Genomic DNA, 16,705 nt, shown 5'->3' with positions numbered 1-16,705 from the left:
CAGCAAGCCCATGTGGTAATTCCCACTTACCTATGAGGACAGGGAGTAGTTGGTGGAGCTGGGATGAAAGGAGCATGAACAGAGTGCTGAAGGAGCCCTGAGGGGATGTACGGCCTTCTGCCTGGGTGGCAGTGAGACTTATAAATTCATCCTGAAATAGGAGATACTTGAGTTGGGCTCTGATGCATGAGTAGGAGTTTGCTAAGCAAACAAGATCAAAGAGATGTAAGCACACAGACTGAGCAGGAATTGTGAACACTGAAGCTAGGTGTGAAGAATTGCTGGAATTTTCCCTCAGCCCTGTCATATGTTCTGGTGAATATGAGCAAGTTTTTGTAATACTCATATATGAGTTTTACGCAGTTCCTGCACACAGTTTGATTTTGGTCCACTCCTGAATGGACATTCCTGAACCAGCTTGACCTTTAAGGGAGCAGTGGTGGGTGTGGAAAAAGAGGAAAATGTCTATGTCTTACCTCTGTCTAGTTAGCCATGTTGCTCAGAGTAGACTAGGAAAGAAATTTCCCTTTTAAGTTCATTTCCCATCTGGTTTGGGTTGCTTTTCTTTGATTCCTGCCACAGACAGTGACCATGGCCTGCTCTGACATGGCCAGCTGGCCCACTGGTGTGTCTGGCTGGTCACATGCAACCTGTATAAACTCCATCCACATTACTGAAGATGCATGGGAGGTCTTAAAGCACATACCTTAATTACCTCCTTCTAGCTGAAGGGTGCTATATATGACAGTGCACATTATTGCCACAGCAGACTTCTATTTAGCTTGACTAGGTAGGTAAGATTGCTAAGGTTAGTTGAATATTTTGATTAACTAAGGGTTACTCAGAGGTCATCCATACATTACTAATTTTCAAGAGTTAGAATATAATAAGACACCAGTTTGTCTAAAAGAACTGCATGATTTAATACTTTTATGAAGATTCGAAGGCACTGCAGATGTTATGGATTCACATTATGTTGGTAAGGTTAGCTACAGTATGTTGAGAAGGAAAGAGAAAGAGGGCAAAGAATGTTTCCCTGTGGAAACCATCAAACTTACTCTGGGGGCTGAATGTGGAGATCAACTCAAAAAGTCATATATCTTCCAGGTTGTTCCTAGAACAGCAGACCTACAAAGAGGTCTACATAGGACAGGTGCCACCACAGATAGTTTGTTGGGAGTTCTCTGACTTATGGCTTGAAAGGCATCTGTTGAAAAATTCCCTGCTAATCACAGTGAGCTTCAGAGAAAGGTCAGAGTGCAGTTTCTAGGGGCATTGCTCCATAGGATCACTAAAGAATTGCTGAGGTTCTAGACCATACTAGAAATATAAAAAGATGAAGAAAGTTGTATTTATTGGAATTATATATGTGGTTGGAATATTTAAAAGAAATATTGTTTGCAAGGGGATCACAATATTTGTATGTCATTTTGTCTTTAAAGGAGGGCATGTGTGGCTGGCTGCCAAGCTTTTGCTTATCAGAGTGGCATATGCAAATTTGGGACAGAGCAGAATTGTTCATGGAGCAGAAGAGAGGCCTAACACCTTTGTTGGCTGTCCCCTCCTTCTCTCTCTTCTCCTCCACATATATGTTGAACAGCTACCTAAAGAAAATCGTTTTGAAGGAATGCTAAGTTATTAGGCTTCCCACTAAGGCCATCATATCTCTATCTGGCTTTGTTTAATGCATTGATTGTTTAAAGCTCACGGTTCAACTTATCTTGTGACTCCAACCACCCCATTTTCTGCCATTTCAGAAGGTTGATTTTTATACTTCCATCAGAAAATGGGAACAATAAAAAAGAACAGGGGCATGAAAAGCAGTCAGGTGCTCTACCTTCTGACAACTCTAATTTTTAAAAGAGGGGGGCAAATCAGTGGAGGAGGGTGAAACTGGTGTTGTTCAAAAATTGCTTATATCTGGTTTAAAAATAATCTATACTAAAAAGGATCTTAGAAGTGATCTAAGAGCCTCTGCACATGAGACTTCCATGACTTGTTACAGGTTACAATGTGATTATAACATGTAAGAGGTTATCAATGAGGTATAGGAAAAGGATCCCCAAGACAGAGTCTGAACAATATGTCTGTCTGGTCATCATTTCTGCGTGTTCTTTCCTTCCTTTTACCTAATGAGGGATAGGATAAAAAGAATTACTCATGATTACTAGTGATTACCCAGAATTACTTGTGAGGATAACACAACCAGCCCAGATTATGCACCTGTATTTGACAAATGTTTATATAGCAGTTATTCTATGACAGACATTGCTCCAGGCAGATCCTGAATAGAACCCCTTTCATGACCCTAACAACCCCCTGAGGCAGGTACTATTGTTATCTTCATTTTACAGATGAAGCAACTAAGACACACAGCCAGCATGGGACAAAGTCGGGATGCACCCACACAGTCTAGCTCAGAATCTGTGCTGTTAACCACAAAGTCTGCCTGAACTCAGAGCTCTGCCCCTCAATTTTAACAGAAGTTTTCATTGTAATACCTTGTGATCTGCCTATACTAATGAACACGTGGAAATCTGGTGATGGTGAGAGCACGGAGGTCCTCAGGGATGAAGCAATAGAAAAACACCAAGATTCCCAGAGGAGATTTTTCACAAAAACACCAGCTTTGTTGGGAACAGGGAGGAAGGTGGGTGAGGGCAAGGCTGAGGATGTAAGATGTAGTCCATGTGGGATTACATTAAGACGTATTTATAGATGTGTTTGGAAGTCTGCGCACATGTGGTTCTGGTTGTGTGTGCAAGTGTTTAGGCATTCATGTTTTTATACCCACTGTGCGAGTGGGTGTGTGAATATGTGTGCACCAGTGGGCTTGCTAATGTACATGGAAGGTGGTAGGAGAAATTCTGCCTGTAATGACTTGGTTTCTGCCTGTGTAGTAAGTTCACATCCACATCCAGTTCTGTCTGTCTACTGAGTGATTCAGAATGCTTCTTGAGCCAAAGGAAAATGAAGCTGAGAGAAAAAGGAAAGAGAGAATTCGAAAATCAACTTTTTTTCCCCCTAAAGGACTGTGTCGTTTGCTCAGAAGTCCATAGGATGAGCAAAGCACTTGGCGGTTTTCCCTTCTCTTTAATAAAGCTGAGGTCCAGCTGGAGAGGACCACAGAGTCCCCTCCCTGTATGCTGGCTCCTCAAACCCACAGCCCATCCCTGTGGGCAGCCAGGACCTAATCCTGTGGCTCATAGGCATGAACCATCCGGCCGTGAAGTAAGGGCCTGGGAGGATCCTCCAGGTTCCATTTCCCCAAACCCATTCAAGGCCAGCCCTGCTGTCCCCAGAAACAGTTTATACATGGCTTTTCAAGGAGTGGCAGCTACACGCAGTCAGAGAAAGGGAGTGTTGTTACTGCTACAGTTTTAACACAAACTGTGAGCACAACCGTAGGCATTTGTCTGTCTGCAGCAGTGTCCATCCAGGTTCCCTGCTCTGAAAGGTGATATTCTTGGGGCAATATTCCTGAAGTCAGCCAAGAACGGGGTGGGAATGGAGAGAGGGAGTTGCTCAGCAGCTGGGATGATAAGCAGGACAGCAGAGGGCGCCACCGCGCTGACTCTCCTCTCGCCGCGCCTACCGGGCAAGTCGGGCGATGCTCACGAAGGCCAAGATGGATTGATTCAATACTGTGCCCCCCTTGTCTGCTTGCCTCCCGCTCCTATCTCTTCTCTCCTCCCTGCCCCCTCCCCTGTCCCTCCCTTCCCTCTCCTCTCTCAGTCTTTCTTTCTTCCCATCTCTAGCCCCCCACCCCCTCCCCTACTTGAGCAGCTCACCCCAGGGAACCTCAAGTCTAGTAACTGAGTGTTAATTATGTCTGAGTGGATTCTAGAGAAAAAGAAAACCATATACTGTATCAACAGAGAAATGGTTTCACTATGAGGAAACTAATGATGCTTTTATCAGGAACAATATAAAGATTGCTTTTTTACTAGTGTGTGTCCCACAGGGTTCAGGGCTATGAGATATTTCTGTATCTGGCTTTAGGTTCCTCTGAGCTTTTACATAATCAAATCAATATAGCCATGATTCACCCTCTGGCAACAACTGCTCCCTGCAAGTTTGCTATTGCTCCTTTAGTGGCTAAAAAGAAAATAAATAAATATATAGAAAGGAACTTATTATGAATCTGTAAGCATTGATTTGTTCAGTCTTCGGTCTTCCTTTTTAATTGCTCTGCATACACATGCCCACACGCACACACAGGGAGCATGTAAGTTCATGGTCAGGAAGTGAGGAGACTCTTGTGCACGTATTTACCGTTGTCCGTATGGTAATGACATAGCTCATTCTGTTTTCCAGAGCCAGAGATTTGTTGCTTGCCTGTCCTCCAGCGTCCTTTTCATACATTGTATTCATCTTCTTTCCCATCCCTGTGAATTCCCTACATTCCGCACGTGATTTTGGTTCTTGCCTTTCTCTTGGGTCATATTGTTTTTATCAGGAATTTCCCTCCCCTCTGCCTGGCAGAAATGCTGCCCCTCAGACCTGTATCTTGTCCCAGGGCCATCAGTGAGGGCTCAGGCTTCCCTCTCCCTACGCTGAGGACAGCTGGTCTGGACCCCAAAGAGAACAAAATATGGGAGTGGAAAGGAGGAGAGAGCGCAGGGCCACTTGCCAATAGATCTCCCCTTTGTCACAGGAAATACGCCTTCCCATCTCATTTTCCCCAGTTTCACTCCAGCCTTTCCAGTTCACAGAAGGATAGACCAAGAACAGCTCTTGAAATCTTTTCAAAACGCATGCGTTTGCCACTGCTTTTGCCTCACCTCCCTTCTCTAAGTAAATAAACGAAGACGCCTTCCTTTCAGACTAAAGCATGGGGGAGGATTCAGTGTCACAGCACAACTGTCATCTGCTTTTCACAGATAAGTTAGAATGATGGGGACCTTTAAATATGGCTCTTTCACAGTCTCTTGCTGCTTTCAACTGACAAAGTCAGCTGAGGAGATAGGTGCAAGTAGCTGGGTTTAGAGAATAAAGGTGGTACCTCACAAGCATCTGTCTGGGCACAGGGACAGGCCAAGATTGTTTAGTCGTTTCTATCTAGTCCCAAATGTTAGACCTTTTTTGTAATAGGCTTCCTTCTTCTCTTCCCTCAGAAGAAGGCAAACATTAAGCAGGAATAACAGACAAGGCAGGAAAGAAAAAACACTTATGTAATCAGGTGTACTGAGCTCTGGGGATGATAGTTGTCATAAAACTGTAACAGCACCCTAATTGCAAGGGAGTTTTATTACGGAAGCCATGTTTCCGTGACAGGGAAGGCTTACTGCTCTGACAGGACAACAGCGATAGAGTTCTTTAAAGGTCTCCCTCTTTCCTTTGGGGCAGTGTTGGCCAGTGAAGAGCATCAGCCTGCACTGCTGTCCATACGTCTGTACTTCAGGGTTCCCAGGCATCCAGGCAGACATGATCTAGCTTGTATTCCAGGGGAGGCTGGGGATATTCAGATAGTACTGAGAATTGTGGCTCTAGTGTCACTGTGTGTTAGCATATGGAGAGTCACAGTGGCTGCCATTTATTGAACACCTACTGTGTACCAAAGACCGTGCTAGGAGCTTTGTGTGCATTATTGCATTAATTCTAATCCTCTGGACAGTGTAGTAAAGAGAGTTGTATTATTCCCATGTTAGGGAAAAGGAAATTAAGACTCAAGAAGGTTAGCTATTTGCCTAAGGTCGCTGAGCCAATATATGATTGAGTCTTTTTGTCCCTAAAGTCTGTGGATTTCCGGCCATGCCAGTGTCACAGAAAGTGTGGAAAACTTGCCAAGGTGACCTTGAGTAACTTCTGTGCAAACTCAAAGAGATTACACAATTATGTTTCTTTTTAACAAATATTGAAAGTCATATTGCTATCACATTAAACCCCTATTTCAGGGATATTCTTAGGAAAAGGCTATTTTGCAATTCAAAAGAAAGGGACTCAGTGTAAGTCAGTTTAGTAAATAAAATACCATAAGGTGGTGGAGAGTGCTGATACAGTAAAGATCACAAAGGAGGCAAATAAACGACTGGAGGCTGGGGGTACCACAGTCAGCCCCACTGCCTAGGAAAGCAGGAATACTGTCATAGCTGCCTCGCATTCTGCGTTGAGAAGGATTCTGAGGCCCCATGTGCTGTCTATTAGTGATGTCTGCTCTGGAGCACCATGTATGCTGGGGGGAACTTGTGAGGCCTCTTTGATCAAACCCAATGTGCTCCTTTCCCAGAGAAATGTACTGAATCATTCAAATGTTTTGAGTCAATAATTCTACCATGAACAGCCTTTTTCTAATGGATCCAAACATTTGCTCATGGCTCCCCACCAATACTTGTCTTTTGGGGAGGGAGTCATGATATATGCATAATTTCACCAGTTTAAGTTATTTCCAGTGGACAGGCAGAAGCAGATTAGAACCCTGCCTTATTCCACATGTGATCAGAGGAAGTGATCATTGAAGTTTCCTGGTCCACACAGGAGATCATCATCCTCATAGTGCTGTTCCAGGATTGGCTGAAATAAACTACATAAATACCAATTATTATATGCAGAGTAAAAGGTTAATAAGTGGTAACTAATAACTCTAACAATCCCATATCTGTAGTGAATAGTTATTCAGTGCCTACTATGTGCATTGACCTTTAACCAGGACAGTTTGCACAACAATGAAAACAACAGGCAATTAATTTTTCAGCTCACACTTACACAGCTCAGCTGATACTTTCTAAGGTCTTTATGGATGTCATCTCTGGCACATAGCCCTCCATCCTCACCAACACACAAACGCACAGATCCTGACCACATGCTCTCACACCAGAAAAATCACAAAATACACTAAGAAAAATCCAATAATACTTACTTGAGGTTTCTAAACTCCTTGGGGGTAGATAGATACAAGGCAGTAAACCAGCATAGGGAAAGAAAAACAGTTAAAAAAAAAACTAATAAAAAAATCCTGTAGGAAGGAAATGGAAACTCCCACCCCCCAAATGGAACTAAATTGTGTGGTTGCTGTAGCTGGCTTCCTGGAAAGGGGGCCAGGAGCTGAGAGCATGGAGCACTTAGACTGGAATTGTTTTCTAAACAGTTTTTTTTTAGCGTGTATTTTTTCACATATTTTAACCTTTCTCAAAATGCCCTGGCCAAAAGCAGTAAAAATGCTGTACTATTAAAATTAAATGAGGGGCCTGTGTCAGCTGAAGGGCCCAGCTGGGTTTCTTCTGGCACCAGGAAAAGGGACGAGGAGGGAAAGTGGGACCACAGCTTATTACCATCAGGTGCGTGCTGCGTGCAGCTTGGGGCCACTCCACTCCACTCGGCCTGGCTAATGGCAGTGAGGGCAGAGGTGCAGGAGCTGAGAGAGAAATCTTAAAAACAATGAAGGGACATATGTATGTTGAGAAGTAAAAAAAAAAAAAAAAAAAAAATTAAATCTGCATGTTTGCAGAATCAGCAAGAGAGGTTATGAGTACAGTTTCATTTTGGATTGCTAGTCACAAAAGGGAGGGCCTTTTCAGACTTGGCAGGGGGTGCTTAGAGGTAGGGTGTTAAGGGGGTGGAGAGTGGCCCAAGTTTTATTCAAAACAGTAGGTTTTAGCCAAAGCCAAGTTGGGCAAAAGAGACATGTTCACAAGTCATCACCAGTTGTGGCCAAAGAAAAGTCGCTTTCCATCTTGTGATTTCCCACTGTCCTTGGGGACCAAACTGAAAGTTTAGGACTTTTATCCTCAGGAAAACAAACTCCGGGTGAAGTGTAAACCTGTGGTGACATGTTGGGTTGTCTTACCGTTAGGAGAGTCCAGCACAGCCTGACTTGGTTAGAGGGTACCTGAGGAAAGTCCTGAATTCCTCAGGGAATGGATGAATTGATCTTTCTGGAAAGTGGCCATTTCAGCTTCTCTCTGGAGAATCAGCCTAGATGTGTCAGCTAAGAGTCCCTTTGGACTCACTGACCCAAAATGGAAAATATACTTACACATCATATCTACTGCTTCTGGTACTGAATCGGTACTACTGACTGTATTGTCTGATGGTCCATTGAAGAGGAGAGGGCAGGAGGGGAAGTGAGGCTTACTTCTCTGTGCAGACTGCTGCAGCCCATGCTTGCACCGGGACGCCTCACAGAGAGGCCTCTGGGCAGTTGTGGAAGCTGTCAGGGACCCATAGAGCCTGGGCACAAAGCAGCTGGGCGGGGCCTTTAGCGCACAAGTGTTTCGTAGCAAGGGTCGGACATGTGGAGCATCTGCTGGTGCCACCAGACCTCAGAGCTGGAATCAACTTGGGCTGCCAAGACATGACCAGAGAAAACGTGTTTGACCAGACGTCTGAGAACACCTGTTTCCTTTTGCTTGTGTGGATGCAGCCTGCCTGACCTGAGGTGTCTGCTTTCGGCCGAGATGCAATGGAGTCCCATTGCAAACATGGGTGATGGCAAACATGGGCAAAGCTGGCTTAGGTGATTGCGTTTTTCCATGAGTTTCTTCTTGTTTCATTCCAAACCTAAACTTTCAGTGTTTGAAGGGAGCAGACAAAAATGGGCCTGGGGTATCTTGGGCACCAGCTGTCTTCTAGGCTTTGAACCCTTTTTTTCCTCTCTTTTTCCCAACTTGGGATATACTAACAGGCCTCAAATCGCTGCTGCTTGGCTGCCCACCTCACCCCACCCCCATTACCGACTTCTTCTCTGAACAGAACAAGAAAGGTGATGAGGAGGGCAGGGTGTTTAATGGAGTCCTGGGGGAAGGTGCCATTGAAAAAAAGAGAGAAAGAAAGGAAAAAGAGAAGAGAAGGAGCAGTTTTGTCCTAGTCATTTTTACATGGACTTTTTAAGAATGCCTAGGCTCCCGGCCAGCCGTGGCTGCCGTTTGCCGGTGGCAGACTGATGCCTGGTTTGTTCTGCGTGAAGTGCTCGCGGAGTGTGAGCCCGAGGAGTCTGGGCCAGGACACCAGCACCCAGCAGAACCCCGGAGGCTGCTCTGCCTGCCTTCTGGATCTCCTGGCAGCTGGGGCAGGAGGGGAGAGGGAGGCAAAGACCCAGACACTACTGCATGACGAGTGCCTCGGCCCCCGCCTCCTGCCCCCCAAATCATGATTGTTTTATGCGGTTCTTTTTCCCTTTGGTGAGGAAAATGGGATGTGGTGTCAATTACTGGGAAAAATATACAAAGTCCTAATGGCTAATCTATTCTTCTAAGTATGAGGAGGGCTACTACACCTGAGAGACTTGATCTAATTGTATAATAAAACTCGAATCATTTCAAGCAGGATCGGACCTGCCGGGTCGGCTGGAGGAGGCTCGCGCTGCTGCCTGCGCAGCTGGAGCCCCAGGCCAGGGAGCGGCCAGCTGACCCTGGAAATTGCGAGGGGGCGCAGGCAGCGCGCGCTGGAGGGAGTCGGGAATATGGCTGCAGGGAGCAAGGAGGGACCGTAAAGATGTTGGACCATAAACAGTATCTTCTTGTTTTATGTGTCTCCATGGTGGCGGTTGTTTTCTCAGCTCCAATGTCTAGTCAAGAGCCTAACCTTGGAAAGAAATTCACAGTGTGTGCTCCGTGAAAGTTCTCGCCCTGCTTTTCCTCTTCCCCATGCTCATCTTTTGTAGATTGTTGTTTAAAAATTCGCGGTACCAAGCCTTTTCACACAATTTTTATCTTGTTTAACTTAATCCTCCTGACAACCCTCGGTGGCACATCCAATTATCATTTTACAGATGAAAAATCCAACAAAGGCCAAGTGCTCCAAAGTTGCGTGGCTAAGAAATGATGGCACTGGCGCTCAAACCCGGGCTTTCTAACTCGTTTCTGTCCTTTGCTGCTTTGCCCCGGCTGTCCCTGTTTTGGGGTGGCACACCCGCTTTACAAAGCCCTGCTAAGTGACTGGAGTTGAGGGCGTGGTGGGAAGCTGAGCCTGGGAGGGGGTTAAATGCAGGGCCAATACAGATCCTAAAATTAGGTTTTCTCCTTTCAACTCTTTCTGATCCTATCTAAAAACATGAAACGACTTGCAACTCCCTTGCATGTAAGTCCAATGACAGCTTCTAACGCCACCACAAAAGGCAAAGCCAATGTTTATTTAAGCACTGGGATTTTTTTTTTTAAGGAAAAATACATCTGGGAGTAGAAGTCACTGGGTTATAAATGAGCTCTCACCCCACCAAAGAAAAAAATAATAATTATAATAAAAATAATGGCACCATATTCCCTGATAAACCAGTGCCAGAAAAGCTCTTGGGGATCAAGTTTTGTCAGTCCCCAGCTTTTACCAATTTAAATTCTTGGCAGAGTATTAAAAAAAAGTATAAGGTATTTGAAACTCCAGTCCCTCAGGTACTAAATCTAGTGTTTCCTGGCAATAGATGAATGTTGCTGGAGTGAAAACCTAGCACCACAGGACCATATCTCCATGGCTGTTCATATTTATACTTAACAGACAAATATGTCATTCTTTCGGGATCCCTTTACAGGGCCAATTTTTTTTTATTCACATGTTACCCACCCTTTTCTGATAAAAATGAAGGCAGACCAAGGCCAGGATGCAGACTCTGAGTTAGTGCAATGCTCTTTTGGTATCAGAAGCCATGTTTCCTCTAGGGCTGCCCCATTTCCTTAGTCACAAGTATAATGAAGGAGGAGGTAGGAACAGGGATCTCCACCCACAGCAGAAGTGGACACATGACTGACAGAGCCTAGTGACATCCACTCCTTGCTCACTTCACATTTCCTTCTTCCTTATAGTGTGACTGTGATCCGCAGAGGGAATTGGAACTCTGTGGTCTCTCAGATGTTTTTGCCAGAAGCTTTGCTTGGCAACGGATGTCAACTCTTTCTGCATAGTTAGCAAGAGATCCATTCTTAGTATCAATGCCCGCACTCCATTCATGAACAATGGCTCATCTTTTCTATCATCGGCTCCTGCAGTTTTGCGCCATCAGAGAGTCCGCTAGCTACCTTTCAGAATACTTTTTCTACTGTACTGCTTCAAATCAAGTTTTTCTCTCTCCTGTCATCTAACCCCTACTAATGGAAATTAGTCCAGAATTATCTGGAAAGATCCCAGATGATTTACCTTCCCTAAGTTTGTAGAACACATTTCAATCTTCATCATAAAGAAAGGGAGAGGACACACGTGTATAGAACACCTACTATGTTTTGCACACTATGCTTAGTCCTCACCAATTTTAAACTTAGACAAAGAATCTTATAAACCTCATGAAAAAATAAATGGTATTAATATTTTAAGTACTTTGGAACTCTTAGAAGCACTGAATAAAATATTACAATATGCCACTTCCATTTCTTTGTCCAATCTAAAGTTTCATATTTTTGCAGTTGGAAAATACATCCTTTAACTTTGAGAAAAATGAGTTTTCAGTCAAAGTGTTAAGATATCTCAACCCTCTGTACTTAGTAAAATATTTATATCATAACCTGAGGGACACAGGGATGTCTCAGCAGGAATGGAAAATAACTGGGATGAGGATTTTCAACAAGAAGTTGCCACGGGAACTTTCCACATGTCCTGTGAGGACCACTTAAGCTTCAACCCCCATGGCAGCCTTTTCTTGGCCCCGGCTGGTGAGATGCTGCTCAGCCATCTGAAGCAACTGAGAAGCACAGCATCAAGTCGTAGCAGCAACGAGATCAACCTTTCATTCTCCTTCTCCCAAAATAAGGCAGCTGCCAAAAGCAGTCCTGTGTTTCCTGTTCTTTCCTTCTGTTCTCCTTCTAAGAACTGATCGTGTGTTTTCACAATCTCAGTCATGGTTTCTGTGCTATTCTCTGTGCCCCATGCTGACCTCTCCTTTGGGCTTCAGTTTTGTGTGCCCAGCTACCTGTGGGACCTTCAAATGTGGTGGCCTAATGCAAACTCAACATGCCCCAAACAAACCTCTCCCAGAGTTCCTTATTTTAGCCATTGTCCCCACTTTCCCAATTTCCCACATCTGAAATACAAGCACCATTCTTACTCCCCCATCTTTCTTAACATAAACAACAGTTGCCTCTTACTAATAGTGATAGCTGACCTTAACTGGACTCTTCCTGTGTGTCTCACGCTTCTGGCTTCATAGCCTCATTGAACCCTCATTACAATTCTATGACATAGATATGATTATGGTTATTATTATTTCCATTTATAGATGAGGAACAAACTCAGAGATAGGAAGTGATTGACCCAAAGTCACATTCCTGGGTGTGGAACTCCAAGTAGTGAGTCCCAATTCAGATCTTGGTCTGTCCTTCTTCAGAGCCCACACTTAACTTCTCTACAGTGTATGGCAATCAGGTAGCCTGATCAGTTCTCCCCAAGAAATGTCTCTGGATGCCATCAGTCATGGTCTATTTCCAGTCCACCTTAGCCCCTCACCATCTTTCTACTGAATTAACTTCCATGGTACCATGATTGTCCTGGATTCAGCCTTTTTCCATCAAGAACATTAACAAGAGCTCATCTTTTAAGGTATTTTGTTTGCTATTTTGAGCAAGAACCAACTTCAGTGGTTTCTCCATGACAGCAGCCTTTCCCAAAGTATATTTTGGAATATTCTAATGCTTTCCTTCGTTAGAGGGGTGAGAGTCTGCTCTGTGCAAGAAGCAGACAAGACAGACTAATGGGGCTTTTGGTCTAATAGAAAAAGATACACATTGGATAAAATTACTGAGCTCATAAATGTTTTGGGGGAAAATGCAGAATGCTCTGGGAGCCGCTGAAAGGTGCCTTTAACTTCCTTCAGCCAGCTGGTCAGGATATATTTTCCACTTGCAAAATATGAAACTTTAGATTAGACAAATAAATGGAAGTGGCATATTGTAGTATTTTGTGTAGTGCTTTTTTTTTTGAGGAAGATCCATAGGGTATTTATAGGTGTACAGCAAGTTAAAGGAAATGAAATATTTATTCCAGTTCTTCTCAAAGCCTGACAGTATGCTAAAGTGCAGTGTGACTTTTCCAAAGCTGTGACTTGGCATACAGCATTTCCCAGATTTTCTCGATCATGATATCTTCTATTTTGTGAAACATCTTACAGGGTGAGTGTCCCATAGTATTCTAATGTAGAAAAGGCCACTCTAAGGTGCAGATCCCTCCTCATGGCCTTGGTGTTCCAAACACAGTTATTAACTTGACTGGAAAAACGTTGCCCTGCCCTACCTGTCCACTTCCTCCAACCCCATTAACGCAGCCACTCGCTATTGACTCGGTTCCACTCTGCATGTTACACGTGCAGATCCCCCTCCCTTAGAATTCTTTACCCCACACTCACTGCTAAATAGCCCAATATCCCAGGTACAACTGGAAATTCCTATTGCAACCAAGGAAGCTTTTTTAAAAAATGTTTTCCGTTCCTGTGGCTCTCTCATTTTACAGCCCTCTACCCTTAGCTATATCACTCAGATGAGACAGATATTGGAGTCTAAAGGTTGGCTCATGTCCCAGCTTTGAGTCCACTATTTATGCAACCCTGTGCCCTTGCCTTTTCTGTCTCAGCTTTCTCGTCTGTAAAAAAAGTAATTTTATTCCCTCAGAAGCTGATCTGTTTTTCCTTTCAGAAGTGGAGAAAAGGAACATGAGTGTGGAGAGAGGCAGTTTCACAGACACCCTCCATCTTGGCCTCTGAGCATGTCCGTCCAGGCCCTTTCCCACACTCCCCATGGCGTCAGCCTGAAGCTGGCTCTTCTGGACCCTAAGTTGAGAACATGTCTGAGAATTATGTTCAGCATGCCTCGTTCTCTCCACTCTTGACTGTCATACTCAGCTTGGGTGCAGCCCTCACAGCCCCAGGTTCTGAGCGGGTCCCCTGGCCACCTTTGTACCTCACAGCCTTCAGGGGAGGTGGCAGAGCACACCACATGCATGACTGTGAGGCCAGAGAGATGAAGCCTCCAGAAGTACAACCTAGATGCCTTCACTGCCTTTGTTCTGTTCCATCGTGTGTCCCTGATCACTTCAGATGGGAATGGAATCTCTTTATCTCTCTGTGGCTAGCACTCACAAGAACTCAGTTAAGTGTTGCTGAATCAGAGTGACAAAGCAAGGTCCTGGACCGGCCCTCTCTGACCCCACCCCGAACCAGATGCTGCGCCTCAGTCTGCCTCCCATGGTTCTGGATCTTTTCCTTTGGGCTGCTCCTGACTGTCACCTGCCAAGGTTCGGGGATCCTCCTGAAAAATAAACTCGAGCAAAACCTTATTTCCTTTAGGCCCCACAGACTTTTATTGCAGGCAAGAGTTTAAAGGGACCAAGGATTGAAGTCAGATGACTGGATTTGAATCTTCTCTTCCACTTATTATATAAATTTGGGAAAGTTACTTAACCTCTCTGTGCCAGTTTCCTCCCCTGTAAAATGGAATTATGATCCTAACTTTCAGGGTGCCTGGGAGGTGTAAATGCAGTAATGTATGTGAAATCCTCTGCACAGTGCCTGGGCTGCCGTCTCCCAGTGAACGTGTGAGTGTGGGGCTCCAGCCCCTATCTGCCTGCATTCCAGTGGAGGAGGCACAGGCACCCTGGCACTCCCACCTCAGATGACCCTCGGGCATCCCATGCGCGGGGGGCGGGGTCATGTTCAATGCCTGCCTTGGGAGAGGACCTGCCCTTACTCCCTTCAGTATGCACCTTTTAGACCCCAGTTGGAATTCTAACTCCCTAACTGGCAAGCCATGAGACCCTAGGGAAGCTACTTCACCTATTCTCCTTGGTGGTTTCTGTTTCCATGAGTACAAAGTGATGTGGGGCTAATGATGTGGGGCTGCGGTCAAGACTAAACTAAAGGAGACAGCATTCGTGAGGCGGCCCTTTGTAGATTAGGTGTGTAATAGCTATCAGTAGCCTCCACTCCCTAACTCACCTTCCCCTCCCCCGTGCCCTGCCCACCCCCAGCTTCCAGCTTCCCGGTGTCCTCCTGGGGCTGGGATTTCACTCTGGCCCTTGTATAAGAATGCTGCCCACTGTCCAAATGTCTTAATGAGTTTCTGGGTCCTGCAAGAGAGACAAGGATTCTTCTGAGGAGGGTTTCCTCAGCTCTCTGGACCTCCTCCTCCCCTGAGCCCCCAAGTCCTTTCTTCCCCTGCTGAGCCTGTGCATTGGGCCTTGCTCCCTAGAGCCTGTACTCAGAGGTATCAGCAGGACCCTTTCTCTCTGCTCCCCACTAGACCTCCTTCTGGCTCTCAGAGCCAACAAGTACCCCTGTCCAAAGATCCCAAAGCCCCACTCCACTAGAAACTTCCCCACTGGTGCCCCTTCTCCACACCTTCTGAATCTGGAGTCTCATTTCTCTGGTCCCCAGTGAGCCCTGGAGAACTCGTGGTTCCTATGTGGGAACTCACAGTTCCCCTCATCTGTGAAGAAGGGAGAGAATAGTAGTGTTGTCTTCCTTCTTCCAGCCTTTTTATTTCTGGTTTCTGTAGTGGCTCCTCAGCATTTCTTACCATATGTTCTTGAGTCTTTCAAGGTCCTAAAGAAACAGCTGGGAAGAGATGGAGGAGGGTATAGACAACTAACTAATGTAACAACGTTTGGTTTTCCTGGAAGTTCGTATGGCAATGCTTCTTGAAGAAGGAAGAGGGATGTTATGGAATAAGTAGGGTGATAATTTGAGAACGTGACGAGAAGCTGAGCATGTGCTCCAGTGGGTGGAGGCTGCAGGAAGTGGGTGAGAGGAAAACCAGTGGTGGCCACTGAAGAGGAATGACAGCGTCCAGAAATATCAATGGGGACTCAATCTGTCAGCTGTAGAATCCATGTAGACTCTTACCAAATGTTCAGTAAAATCCGCTCACCACAGCACTCATGTAAATGGATTCTTCTTTGGAAACTCCCATAGGAATCCTGCTACTGGATTGGTGCAGGATGACAAGAAAGAATGCTTGAGAAGAGGCCGGAGCTGGGGAACCAAGGGATCACCTACATCTGGCTTTCATGAAAAACATTATGGTGCTTTTTCTCATGGAGCAGATGATCTAATGGAAGAAACAAATACTCAAACACCCAACTTGAACCCAAACACAATGACCTCAAACTAATACTGGTGCAGCCATTAACTTCTGCTGAGGGAGATCAGAGAGAGCTTCCAGAATTCGGAGAGATGAAGTAGGTGCAGAAGGGTAAAGCCATGCATGAAGGGGCAAATGAACATGTTAGTGTTGAAGAACGCAAGATTGGATAGTATCATGAGACTCAAGAATGGGGTCTTACATCAGGGGGAGCCCTGAAAACACTCAGTAAGTTGGGGTTTTCTTACCCAGGCAGACACTGATGGTTTTTGAGGACACGTGACATGATCCAACCAACTCTTGACAGCCGGTGAAGATAGGTTGGGAGAGTAGTGCATGAGGGGCTCAGATACCAGCTAAGAAGTTACTGCAGTCATATAGGTAAGAGGGGATCAAGGCCTGAATGAGGGGTCCCAGCTGGGCCCCCTTCTCAGCTAGATTGGCTGGATTCTTTTGTCCCTCTGAGTATGCCTGTGGAAGAAGGCTCCACTCCTGGCAGTCAGTCACAACAGCCCAGCTTGTGTATCCATTGACAGAATCTGGCTTTGGTTGTTGCCCTCAACCCTGCTCCCTTCGTTCCCAACATACCCATCAAAAATGAATCAAACATGCTCCAGGAAAGCAGGTGCTTGGTGGGTTGGAAAGGATGCTGGCAGAGGGCGTGGTTGGCCTGCCACTGGGGGAGCTGGGTGCTGGTTTGGGGGGAAGGGCTGATGTGC

At 45.4% G+C, this 16,705-nt stretch overlaps 1 long non-coding RNA gene across 5 annotated transcripts in view; it reads left to right on the top strand.

The window, feature by feature from the left end:
• LOC140847683 (uncharacterized) overlaps positions 1–16,705 on the top strand; it is an 80,434-nt gene that overhangs the window by 55,127 nt on the left and 8,602 nt on the right. The gene's annotated exons all lie outside the window — the stretch shown is intronic.

This window comes from Manis javanica, chromosome 2 (assembly GCF_040802235.1).
Source record: "Manis javanica isolate MJ-LG chromosome 2, MJ_LKY, whole genome shotgun sequence".
Classification (NCBI taxonomy): domain Eukaryota; kingdom Metazoa; phylum Chordata; class Mammalia; order Pholidota; family Manidae; genus Manis; species Manis javanica.
This window is presented reverse-complemented; position numbering and strand designations above follow the sequence as displayed.